Genomic DNA, 13,242 nt, shown 5'->3' with positions numbered 1-13,242 from the left:
GTATAATTTCATTGTTTGTTTAACCCAGCTCAGCAAACATGAGCCTTGTGAATAACATTGAGTTGACAGAGACTTTGTAGGAGCTAATTGCATGTAATATATACCTTCAATTCATACAGAAAACCTTGTTACATAATAATTTGACTGTAAGAATTGTTAAAATATCTGTAAAAATTCCTAAAATATCTTCACAATTTCCACAGAAATTATAAAAGTATATCATCATCATCATCATCGTTTAACGTCCGCTTTCCATGCTAGCATAGGTAAAGAGTTGAAAGAGAAAAACAACTTAAATCTAGTTTACTGTAAAATGTGACATTAACAGTTGATGATTGAAAGGTTAGTAATAAATGTCAATACAATACATTCCCCTATAATTCTTTTAGAAAATAACTAAATTTAAAGAATCATCCAAGCAGAAATATATGGAGTGGGAATGTTAGGTGCAGCCATTTAAATTTAAATAAAATTACCTCAAATATTTGTTTGAAACTAAACTGAATAATTTAGTAAGTGCTTATCCCTTTTAGCAATCACTACATATCAAATAGCACAATTGCTGAAGACTTGTTAAACTTCAAAATAAAAACTAAAGCAAAATCTGATTAAGAGATAAAAGGAATAATTATAAAACCATAAAAATGACACCTGAAACTAATTATAACAGCAATGAAGTTGTAAACTCGAATGACGATGATTATGATCATAATGATGATGACATTGATAACCATTATTAATAATGATAACTACAAATGAATAATGCAAGTGCTACTGCTATTATCATCAACATCTAATTGTAGCTATTTATATAATTTTGTTAATATTTCAGGCTTGCCTCATCGTCATCATCATCATCATTGTCATCATCATAATCATCATCATTATCACCACCACCACTACTGCTGTCATTATCGTCATCATTGTTGTCATCCATATCGTCATCATCATCATTTATTATAAAACAGCAAATTACTATAAAACCTATGTTAATAATTTAGAAGAAGAATTTGTGATTGTTTTTTGTTTGGTACAGCTTTTGTAGTTATTAATGTTATTATTATTATTATTATCAAAGATACTGAAAATTTCATTTGAGTGTAGAGAGAAAGAGAAAGGTCAATTACGTCATTGATCACAGAGTAAAGTCCTTCCGTCAAGAATTAGTTAACTTTCTAGATAACAGAGATAATCAGAGCAAGCAAGGGCAAGATAGAAGTGTGTGTGTGTGTGTTCATGGCGGGGGGGGGGGGAAGACAGGGTGGGAGATGTGGAACAAGGAAAGGATAGAGATAGCGATGTGTCATGTTGTGGACAGAAATGGCAAGTGAGGTGTAGTACGAAGACCACCTTGATGTTCGTTGGCACTTGCGGCAGAAACGAAAGACACCACTATTTATCAATCTTTATTAATTTGATAAAGATAAGCTGAAATCCATATCAGTTTTAAAAAGCAGCAAAAACAACAACAACAAAAAGCAGTAAACACAGTAATATAAAATATAAAGGAAAATTGAAATTTAAAATTCGTACAAAAAAAAACAAAACCTTGCTGTGTTTCAGCTCAATATTTATGATTGCATTGCAGTCTTGCAAAAGCAATGGGTAAGGAGTGAAGGAAATGCTGTGTATGTTCAGTTATTATTCTATTATTATTCAATGAGAACTTTTCTCCATAAAGATGGATGATTAGAAGAAAAAACTAAAAAATATCTAAAAGAAAATATATAGTGTAATGTCATCCTGACACTGAGATAAAAAAAAAATATATATTTCATATCAAGAAATCTTAAAGCAAACACTCTTAGCATAAATTCGTTCAGTTTGTTGTTGTTGTTCTTCTCATTCTCTTCTTCTTCTTCTCTTCCTCCTTCTTCTTCTTCTTCTTCTCATCCTCTTCCTCCTTTTTCTTCTTCTTCTCATCCTCTTCCTCTTTTTTCTTCTTCTTTTTCTTCTTTTTCTTCTTCTTCTCATCATCTTCTTCTTCCCATCCTCTTCCTCCTTTTCTTCTTCTTCTTCTCCTTCTTCTTCTTCTTCTTCTTCTTCTTCTTCTTCTTCTTATTATTATTATTATTATTATTATTATTATTATTCTTTTTCTTCTTCTCATCCTCCTCCTTTTCTTCTTCTTCTCATTGTCTTCCTCCTTTTCTTCTTCTTCTCATCCTCCACCTCTTCCTCTCTTCATCATCATCATCTCTTCATCACAGGTTTTGTTGATGCTCTTGTAGTCTTGCATGAGTGGCAGGCTTACTACCTCAAGCCTATGGTACCATGCTATTCGTTCTTTTCAGCTGTCTAGTACTTTCCTGATTATTCTGGCCGTGCCAAGGAGGTAAACCTTTTGTAACAGTTCTGCCAGGTACTCTATTCCAATTTCTTTTATGTTCCTCTTGATGCTTTCTGATACTGTCCCCAAGGATCCAACAATAATTCGCACTATCTTCACCCTCTTCATTTTCCATAACCAGGCTATTTTGTACTTAAGAACGTTGAATCTGTCTATCCTTACATCTTCCATCTTGACTATTCATGAGTCAAAGAGGCATGCAACATCAACTATATACCATATGTGGTGCACCTTGTCCACCATTAGGTCTGGCCTGTTATGTTATTATTATTATTATTATTATTATTATTATTGTTATTATTATTATTATTATTATTGAGTGAGAGAGCAGTGCATGCCATCAAAATGACACTGGGGTAAAATATATGAAGCCCAGTATGCCCATTATGACCACCCGTCTGATAAGGGTACACCAGGCGCATGCATCACAACCATATGTGCACGACATTGTAATCTCATATAAACAGCGCATGACTTTGCAGGTGGGACCCAGTTAGAATTTTCTTCAGGTTGAGTAGCCCATTCCGCTCAAAAGGTCCCTGAATAGGGTTTGTTTTAAGGATGATGAACAAAACACCCATGTTTCCAGAGGGGAATTATTTAAACCCCAAAGAATTCCTCTCAACACATGGCCATGATGCTCCCCTGTTACTTCTGTTTATGATCTAAGATGCACATATTGTCAGCCACCAAAGGACATGCTCAACTGGTTAAGGTCAAACAACTGAAAAATCTGTGGTATTGAGCAGAATATTTGCTGCAGGCCATCTTTTATATCAAGACAAAACAATGTACATGATAACACTTCCAATCAGTTAAGATCAGAATCCATGAGAGCCACTGCTTGGTACTGCATCAGGGCATTTATTATTATTGCTGCTGCTACTACTACTACTACTACTACTACTACTACCACTACCACATAGGTGGTAGTAGTGAATTCAATTCCCAGACCAAACTGTGTGTTGTGTTCTTGAGTAAGACACTTTATTTCACATAGCTCCAGTTCACTCAACAGTAGAAATGAGTTGCGACGTCACAGGTGCCAAGCTGTATCCGCCTTTGCCTTTGCTTGGATAATATCAGTGGCATGGAGAGGGGAGGCTGGTATGCATGGGAGACTGCTGGTCTTCCATTAAAGCAACCCTAGGTTGTGCATTCGCTGGTGAGACAACTTTCCACCCAGACTTGTAACCCGAAGGAGAACCTCTTAGGTGCACCCATGGTCATTCGTGACTGACAGAGTTGTTTATTATTTATTGTTTATCCATCAAATTACACCATATAGTTTTGAACAAGAAAACCAGGTGACATACATAGGAGAATGTACTTTTAGATACAAAATACCCTAAAGAAAGAAAAGTGGTTATGGCAGGAGTATGTTTCACCAAAAGTCTGTTAGATCAAGGCTGACCTGGAGCTAAAAATACGATCACAATAACAAGAACATACATACTGGCATGTTTGCTTGTGTATGTCTATATGGATACTTAAACATTCAAACAAACAAAGATGTACCTGATATGTCTCTAAATATTACTTGTGCTAATGATTATACAACAGACTAACTCAGAGGAGATATTTCTGGATTGTTTTAATATATTAATTAAAACAATGAAGTACAACATAATACTGAAATGTTACTCCTTCATAAAACACTACCAAGAATAACACTTTAATTATTTAAGTTATTGAAGACACAAAACAGAAACAGCTGTTCCATATCAAATTCTTTAAAAGTTCTAACCATTTATCTTAATGTTGGCTGAAACAATTTTTTTTTTTTTTTGCCGCCTTCAAGATATTCTAATGGCAGCTATTTGATAATCAACTAACACAATCTCATTGCAGTTATTTTGTTTCTGATTAACATTAGCTATTGGTATGTTTCATTTCTCATATGCAATGGTTAATCATGAAAAGGAGGTAAAGAATGAAAGTGGTGAAAACGTAATTATAGGAAATGGTAGAAAGGAAGTAATTTCGGAAGATGATAATAATGAAATAAAGAAATAAGGACAGAAAGGATTATTGTATAAAAATAAATGAATAATATAATAAACTGCAGGAAAAGTGAAACAATCTCGAAAATGAAAGAAGCAAAAAGGAAGAAATATAAGTAAAAATGTACTTTTACAGTTTTGAATTGACCAAAAGTAATCTGCCACATAAGATCTATGTTTGTGTTGTATGGAACTGGTATGATAATAGGGAACCTAATCTATAAACCGGCTTTGATTCCAGTTGGAAAGCCTCTGCTTATTAATAAAGCAACTGTGATTTAGTAATCCAGTTATTCTGCTATATACTTGTTGCACATCCAACAGAGCATACTGCTTTCATTTCTCTCTAGTATATGCATGTCTTCTGCATTCAAAGTCCATGTCTCACTACCATGGTGTATAGCCTATCACACACAAGCATCATACAATTTACCTTTCACTCTGAGAGAGAGTCCTTTTGTTGCCAACAGAGGTGATAACTCTCTGAACGTCTTCCATCCTATTCTTATTCTGGAAACAATACTTTCAGAAAGCATCCACTGCCATTGTTTTTTGTCACCTAGGTAACAGAAATTATCTACAACCTCAAGAGAGCCTCCTGGGAATTTGAGAGAGTCTAAGTCCTGTGTGCCCTTAGTGCTAATCGTTCCTGCACATCTGCTACATTCAAAGATGACTTTATCTGTTAATCTAGCTGTGACTCCACTGCACGTCTTATATGTTCATAGCTTACACTGGGTGCAGTAAATGGAATTACTCCAAACTCCTTTCCTAATATTGAGCAGGATTGTTTACCCAACAGAAAGAGTCTTATCTGATTTCTTGTTAACAACAACCTTGGTCAATGCTAGGTTAACTTTAAGGCCCTTTGATTCCAAGTTTTGCTTCCGCACCAGGAATTTCTTCTCCATTTCCACAAGATTCTGCAATAAGGACAAGGTCATCAGCATACAGTAGTTCCCACGGGCACCCATTTTGAATTCCTCTGTTAAGGCCTGGTGGGCTATAATGAGTGGGTTGAGAACTGAACCCTGGTGAACCCCTATTTGCACAATAAAATCATCACTATATTGTACATGGATTGTACAGCTCTAACAAGCCACTCTTCTACTCCTAACTTCCATAGAGACCACCAGATAATAGAGTAGGAGACTGTGTTGAGAGCTTTCTCCAGGTCAATGAAAACAAAGTACAATGACTTACTTTTGGCGAAATAATTTTCTTGCAGCTGTCTTACTGGTAAGATGGCATCTGTGATACTCTTCCCAGATATGAAACAAAACTGCATCTCATCTAGTTTAATTCTATTCCTAATCAATTAAGCTATAACTCTCTCTGTAATTTTCATGACATGGTCCAGCAGTTTGATACCTCTCTAGTTTCTAAGGCATCAATTTTACCTTTGCACCATTTAACTATAATACTACTACACCAATCACTGGGGATGGTGCCTTCACAAATAACCTGATTAAAATATGGGTGACTAGGCTGTATCCTACACGGCCAGATATTTTAATCATCTCAGCAGTGATTCCTGATGGCCTAGGGGCTTTCCTTGTTTTCATATCCTTAATTGCCTTATCTATTTTCCTGCTATCAACTCTGATGGTTGGCCCCTCAATTGGCTTGATATTGGGTAGACTCTCCCTCTCCTATGCATTTTCTATATTTAGTAACCTTTCGTAATGGCACTTCCATGCCTCTTTCTTCACTGAGTCATTTGACTGCAGCCATGCCGGAGCACCACCATTAGTTGTGCAAACCGACCCCAGGACTTATTCTTTGTAAGCCTAGTACTTATTCTATCAGTTTTTTTGCTGAACCACTAGGTTACAGGACATAAATGCACCAGCATCGGTTGTCAGGCAATGTTGATGGGGCAAATACAGACACACAAACATACAGACACATACAAACATACATACATTTATTTATATATATATATATATATATGTATGTATACATATATGTTCTTTTATTCATATATTCTTTTATTTGTTTCAGTCATTTGACTGTGGCCATGCTGGAACACCGCCTTTAGTTGAGGAAATCGACCCCAGAACTTATTCTTTGTAAGCCTCATACTTATTCTATCAGTCTCTCTTGCCAAACTGCTAAGTGACGGGGACATAAAGACACCAGCATTGGTTGTCAATCGATGCTGTGGGGGGGGGGGGACAAACAGACACACAAACATATATATATATATAAAATATATATATATATATATATATATATATGTGTGTGTGTGTGTGTGTGTGTGTGGGTGTGTGTGTGTGTATGTACGACAGGCTTCTTTCAGTTTCCGTCTACCAAATCCACTCACAAAGCTTTGGTCGGCCCTAGGCTATAGTAGAAGACACTCACCCAAGGTGCCACACAGTGGGACTGAACTTGGAACCATGTGGTTGGTAAGCAAGCTACTTTCCACACAGCCACTCCTGTGGCTAGTTATCCAATTATGATAATAATAAAAAATAAATACAATAGATGTATAGAAAGAGAGAAGAGAGGAACATATTCACACATGTACATAGATATATTCATACACATATAGGCATTGCAATTTGGTTGAGAAACTTGCATCTTTTTCGCATTATTATCATTACCACCAACGTGCTATGGGGTGGCATCTTGGGTAAGTGTCTTCTTCCATTGCCCCAAGCCAGCCAAAACTTTGTGAATAGATTTGGTAGACTAACTGGGAGAAGTCTGTCATATATTTGTGTATATATGTACATGTATGTGTATGAGTGTATTTGTGACTGTGTGTACTGTTGTTTTCATTTCACAAGATGGTTGTAAATGAGCCTCACCATCATACAAGTGCTGCTGTTCATTCCCAGTCTTCTGGGGACAATATGTCAGACCATGGGGTAATAATACATTGCCTGTGAAAGATGTGAGTTGGCTACATGAAAAGCATGTGAAAGGCATCCATCCATAGAAAAATCTGTATCACCATATTCTGTCCGATCTACATGAGTATGGAAATAATTATTATCACATACGCATGCATGCAAAAACATCAATTTACAACAACTAATTTATTATCAGCTTGTTATCATTTCATTTTAAATGTCCTGAAAATCACAAATGCAGTGTGTGTGTGTGTGTGTGTGTGTGTGTGTGTGTGTGTGTGTGTGTGTGTGTGTGTGTGTGTGTGTGTGTGTGTGTGTGTGTGTCTGCTAATTAATAATCTGTTTATGTTATCTAATAAACTATCTAGAATATTAGATATATAGGACTGTAAATGAATTTAGTAAATAGCTAATAGCATATTGGATAATCATAATAAATCTAAATTTTAATTCTGAACAGCTCTTAATTTTTGTAATTTTAAAAATCTGAACCAATTAAAAATTCCATAACATGTGGCCTGTTTGCCTCATCAATGCACAACACAAGAAACTAATTACTCCTATTGACAAAACAAATTATGCAGTAAACATGCAAATGATATTTTCTAAGTCCATGTGTACACCTTTTTAGATATCATGAGTGAAATATATCAAGTTTGTAAGTGAGTATACATACATAAACATGCAGATACATATCTCTTTCTCTCTCTCCCTTCTTTCCTCTCTCTTTCTCTTTATCTATCTATCTATCTATCTATCTATCGATCGACCGATCTATATATGTAATAGGCACAGGAGTGGCTGTGTGGTAAGTAGCTTGCTTACCAACCACATAGTTGTGGTTTCAGTCGCACTGTGTGGCACCTTGGGCAACTGTCTTCTACTATAGCCTTGGGCCGACCAAAGCCTTCTGAGTAGATTTGGTAGATTTGGGAGACTGAAAGAAGCCCATCATATATATATATATATATATATATATATATATATATGTGTGTGTGTGTGTGTGTGTGTATGTATATGTTTGTGTGTCTGTTTTTGTCTCCTCAACTGATGCTAGTGTGTTTACATCCCTATAACCTAGCAGTTTGGCAAAAAAGGCCAATAGAATAAGTACTAGGCTTACAAAGAATAAGTTCTGGAGTCGATTTGCTCAACTAAAGGCAGTGTTCCAGCATGGCCACAGTCAAATGACTGAAACAAATGAATGAATACTAATGAAAAGAAGTAATGATTCTTCCTGAGCAATAACTTCATTAGCTTGGTTTCCAGATCCTGTGATGTATATACTCAGCCAGTGGACAAAACGCTGGTCTGTCACCGGATTACTCATTATTGCCAGCAACATGAAGTGTTTTGTTCAAGACATATTTTGGTCAAGGAACTAGAACCACAAACTTACAATCACGAGTGCAACACCCTAGCAACAAATTCATATCTTCATCACCCCACTCAGCCTCCACACACACACAAATTCATGTATAACCTGGTGTAAAACTGAATATATGTATGCTTCTGAAGACAGCGTTAGTTGAGTACGGAGTGGTGATAAGAAAAAAGATGACAAAAAAAATAAGCAACTATTTTATAAACTATTTTATAAGATGCAGGGGAATCTTAGTCAAGTAACTTAGTAACACTTTACAGTTTCATCAGTGCCCCAAACACGAAGAATAATTTCTTTAAAATAGATAATATTTTAAATTGCATTTTATATTTGGGGCTCTGAAGAAACAGTAGGGTGTTACCAAAGCGCTCAACTAAGAATCCATTGTACTTTATCGTGGAAACAGCTGTTAGCTAATGAAGTTCGCCAGGTGATTATTTATTCATTTGAAATTTCTCAAATATATATATACATATATATATATATATATATATATACATTGCAAGGATGAAATGCTAATTTGGGATGCATTCCATATTATTTCATAGGCTGGCACTTGTAAGACACTTTCCTTTCAACAACATGGTTCCAGGTTCAGCCACACTGCATGGCACCTTGGGTAAGTGTCTTCTATAGCCTCAAGCTGATCAAATCCTTGTGAGTGGATTGGGTAGACAGAAACTTGAAGAAGCCTGGTGTGTGTGTTTGTATATATATATATATATATATATATATATTCGTTTATATTTATATAAGGGGCATTATTACAGAAAATAACGCCACAGCCCCTTATATAAATATAAACAAATAATTATATTCTTGGGAATCGAAATTTCCCTTATGAATTTTTTTACACACTGGCTTCTTGATAAAATTCTTGTAAAAGAGTTTTATCCCTTTTTGAATTTATTTATCAAATATATATATATATATATATATATATATATATATATATATATATATATATATATATATATATATATATATATATATATAAATATATATATATATATATATACTTTAGAAAAGTTAAAGAGATCCAGTGCGACAATTTTAGCCATAGAATACCATATCCTAGAATTGTTACTGTGCATTTGTTCACAATGAATGTTAAAAGAGAGAAGACAATTCTAGCTAGGAAATAGTTTGAAGCAAACTACAGTTAGTTGAAAGTAAAGAATAGATATAATAAAATCACATGATGACTATGTGTCTCAAAATATGGAGAAGTAATCGGTTTATAAATGAATGTAAAGTAACCAGTGAATTAATACTTTCAGTTGTGTTTATTTTCTATAATGATTGTTCCAAGAAATTTAGTTGTAGAGTTTGTTTTCTTTTCTAATTGATATCTCTTCTAATATCTTTTATATGATTTGAAAATGAAAGGGAAAAAGATACTGTTTTATTTATATTTTCAATTAAATAGATTGTTATTTCTTTTCTCAGACTCCTTTGATGAAAGATAAACCTTGAAGCAAACTTCAGTAAAAGCCAAACTTCAATACAAAAGCTTTTAATTTTCTTTTAAGTTAAATTCCACATAATGTAGAATTTTGAAAATATTGAAATAAAAATACACAGCAAGATCTTGAATGTAACCACTTATAACAAATAAAATTACTTTCAAAATTGTGAGAATGGCTTTAGATGATTAAAGTAACATGTTAATTTATGAATGCTTTCTCTGTATTACCAATTATTGGACTGCATTGATGCAGGTAGGGAAAAGGATTTTTCAGACAAGTTACATTTCAGAACCCCATACCATCATCCCTAAGGCATAGAACAAGTTGGATATTTTCTCTGAAACAAACAAATAGGTAAATATACATAACTTCAGGGGACAATATAATACTTGGCTCTGAATTGACTCCATGGTGCTCTTACTTATTCTGGGATTTCAAATATTTAATTTTGAATAAATAGTTTGGACCACAAATTACTCTAAATAATATAAATAAAAGAATTCCTATGATTGCAAAAAAAATATATTGAAACAAAAGAACTCAATTAATTTTATAATGTAAAAGTATTTTATGACAGAAAATATTTGTAAGTATTTTGAATGAAAATGAATGGTAAAACATCCACCTTCTTTACAAAAACTACAAAAGAAAGGAAAAGTCAGAAAATTTAAGAAGATATGTATGTTGCTTATGTGTGTGTGTGTGTGTGTGCGTGAGTGAGCATCTGTTTGTGTGTGTATATGTATATCTATCTATAAGTATATATATTTATTTATATTAAGGGCACTACTACAAGTTTTGACTTTAAGAGTCCTTAATAGCATGAGGCATTTACGTGTAGTAATGCCCTTAATCATCATCATCATCATCATCGTTTAACATCCGCTTTCCATGCTAGCATGGGTTGGACGATTTGACTGAGGACTGGTGAAACCGGATGGCAACACCAGGCTCCAGTCTGATTTGGCAGAGTTTCTACAGCTGGATGCCCTTCCTAACGCCAACCACTGAAGTTATGTATATTTACCTATTTGTTTGTTTCAGAGAAAATATCCAACTTGTTCTATGCCTTAGGGATGATGGTATGGGGTTCTGAAATGTAACTTGTCTGAAAAATCCTTTTCCCTACCTGCATCAATGCAGTCCAATAATTGGCAATACAGAGAAAGCATTCATAAATTAACATGTTACTTTAATCATCTAAAGCCATTCTCACAATTTTGAAAGTAATTTTATTTGTTATAAGTGGTTACATTCAAGATCTTGCTGTGTATTTTTATTTCAATATAAATAAATATATTTAAAGAGAATAATTATGAAGTTTTCCCGCTGACCACTTGATAAATTCTTATAAAGAATTTATCCTATTTTAAATTTTATAATTGTGTGTGTGTGTGTGTGTGTGTGTGTGTGTGTGTACACAAGCATGCATTCACACACACACACACACACACACGATCACATATATATGCACATAAGTATACATGCATGTATGTGTAGGCAGACAGACAGATAGATAGATAAATAGAGGGACTGACAGACAGTAGAGCTGTGAGAAAAGTAAAGAAAACTGAAGAAACTTACTAAATAATGAAATAAAATTCAAACAGAAAAGTAAAATAACTAGAAAGGAAGAAAATAAAAATTGAATGAAATAAAACAAAATAAAAGTGATAATGAAAATAAAATAAACAAGTACAAAAGACTTCAACTGGTTGAGTAAGAGGTTTCATGCTTCATCTGCTGTAGAGATTTTATTTAATTAACCATTGATTTATTATGAAAACACAAAATTCTGAAAAATGAGATGCAATTTCAAGGAAATTGGCAACAAAAGTGATGTGGTTACAACCAGCAGTCAAAACTCTGGCACAGTCCTTGCTGACTCAAAGCTTATTGCTTTTTTATAGCACTGATTATAAAGACGTTAGGTCTTTTTTTTCTTTCTGCCTGTCTCTTTACACAGACATAAAAACCTGATGTTTCAGGGATGAAGAACAAGATTTTAATAGCTGTAACTTTCTTAATGATATCAACGTTCTCCAGAAGGATGAAGTTGTTATTAATGATAATGATGTCCATGGTGTCTTACATAGAAAGAAGGTTATATATATATATGGAGTGGAAGGAGGAATGTGACTATGTAATTGCACATGCATGTCTTTCTTTAGAGCAGGCATGGTCATCTTCCTGTGAGGAGCCAGCCACATGAGACATGGTTCATTATCAGTCACTAAAAATATTCAAGGTAATTTTTTGGTTAAACTCCAGTTTCAGACCCAGGCGAACATATTGTAAAAATATTGTGTAATATGTGTAAAACAACATGTAGTAGACGAATATGAAGTAAAAAGTTTGCGCCAACGAATGAAGAAGTGGTGAGAGAGGACTTGGACCATTCCTGATGTGAATTTTCTGAGTTCTCTCCCCACACCCTCCTTCATCAGCATGCATTTTTTTTCCTTCATATTTATTTACTACACGTTTTACATAAATTACACTATTTTCTTTACCACTTTTTTGCCCAGGTCTGAAACTGGAGTTTAACCATTTTTTTTATTAGCTGTCCATTCAGAATGTCTCATGGGCTGCAGGTTGTTCATGGCTGCTTTAAATGTAACAAATGTGAAGCTGAATGGTAATAATTTGGATTCAAAGTCAGAATATCTTTGTCTTCTGTTGAGTAAATCTACTTCAGTATTTGCTCTGAGTATATGCTATTGTGCACATTTAAAGTACATTAATCTTTTATCTTTTCATCTTTTACTTATTTCAGTCAATAGACTGTGGCCATGCTGGGGCACTGCCTCGAAGAATGTTGTTAGTCAAATGAATATGTTCCTTTTTGTTTTAAAGCTGGTTTTTAAAGCCTGGTACTTATTCTATCAGTCTCCTTTACCAAACCACTAAGTTCTAGGTGATGTAAACGCATCAACACCAGTTGTCAAGCAGTGGGGACAAGCACAAACACACTCACATACATGCATGCGTGCACACACACAGACATGTATACGATAGGCTTCTCTCAGCTGTTGTCTACCAAATCCACTCATAAGGCTTTGATCAACTCAGATTATTGCAAAAAGTACCATGCAGTGGGACCGAACCCAGAACCAATTGGTTGGGAAACAAGCTTTTTACCAGAGCTACACCTGTGCCTATATGTTAAACTAAC

Source organism: Octopus bimaculoides, chromosome 4 (genome assembly GCF_046866305.1).
Source record: "Octopus bimaculoides isolate indiv1 chromosome 4, ASM4686630v1, whole genome shotgun sequence".
Classification (NCBI taxonomy): domain Eukaryota; kingdom Metazoa; phylum Mollusca; class Cephalopoda; order Octopoda; family Octopodidae; genus Octopus; species Octopus bimaculoides.
This window is presented reverse-complemented; position numbering follows the sequence as displayed.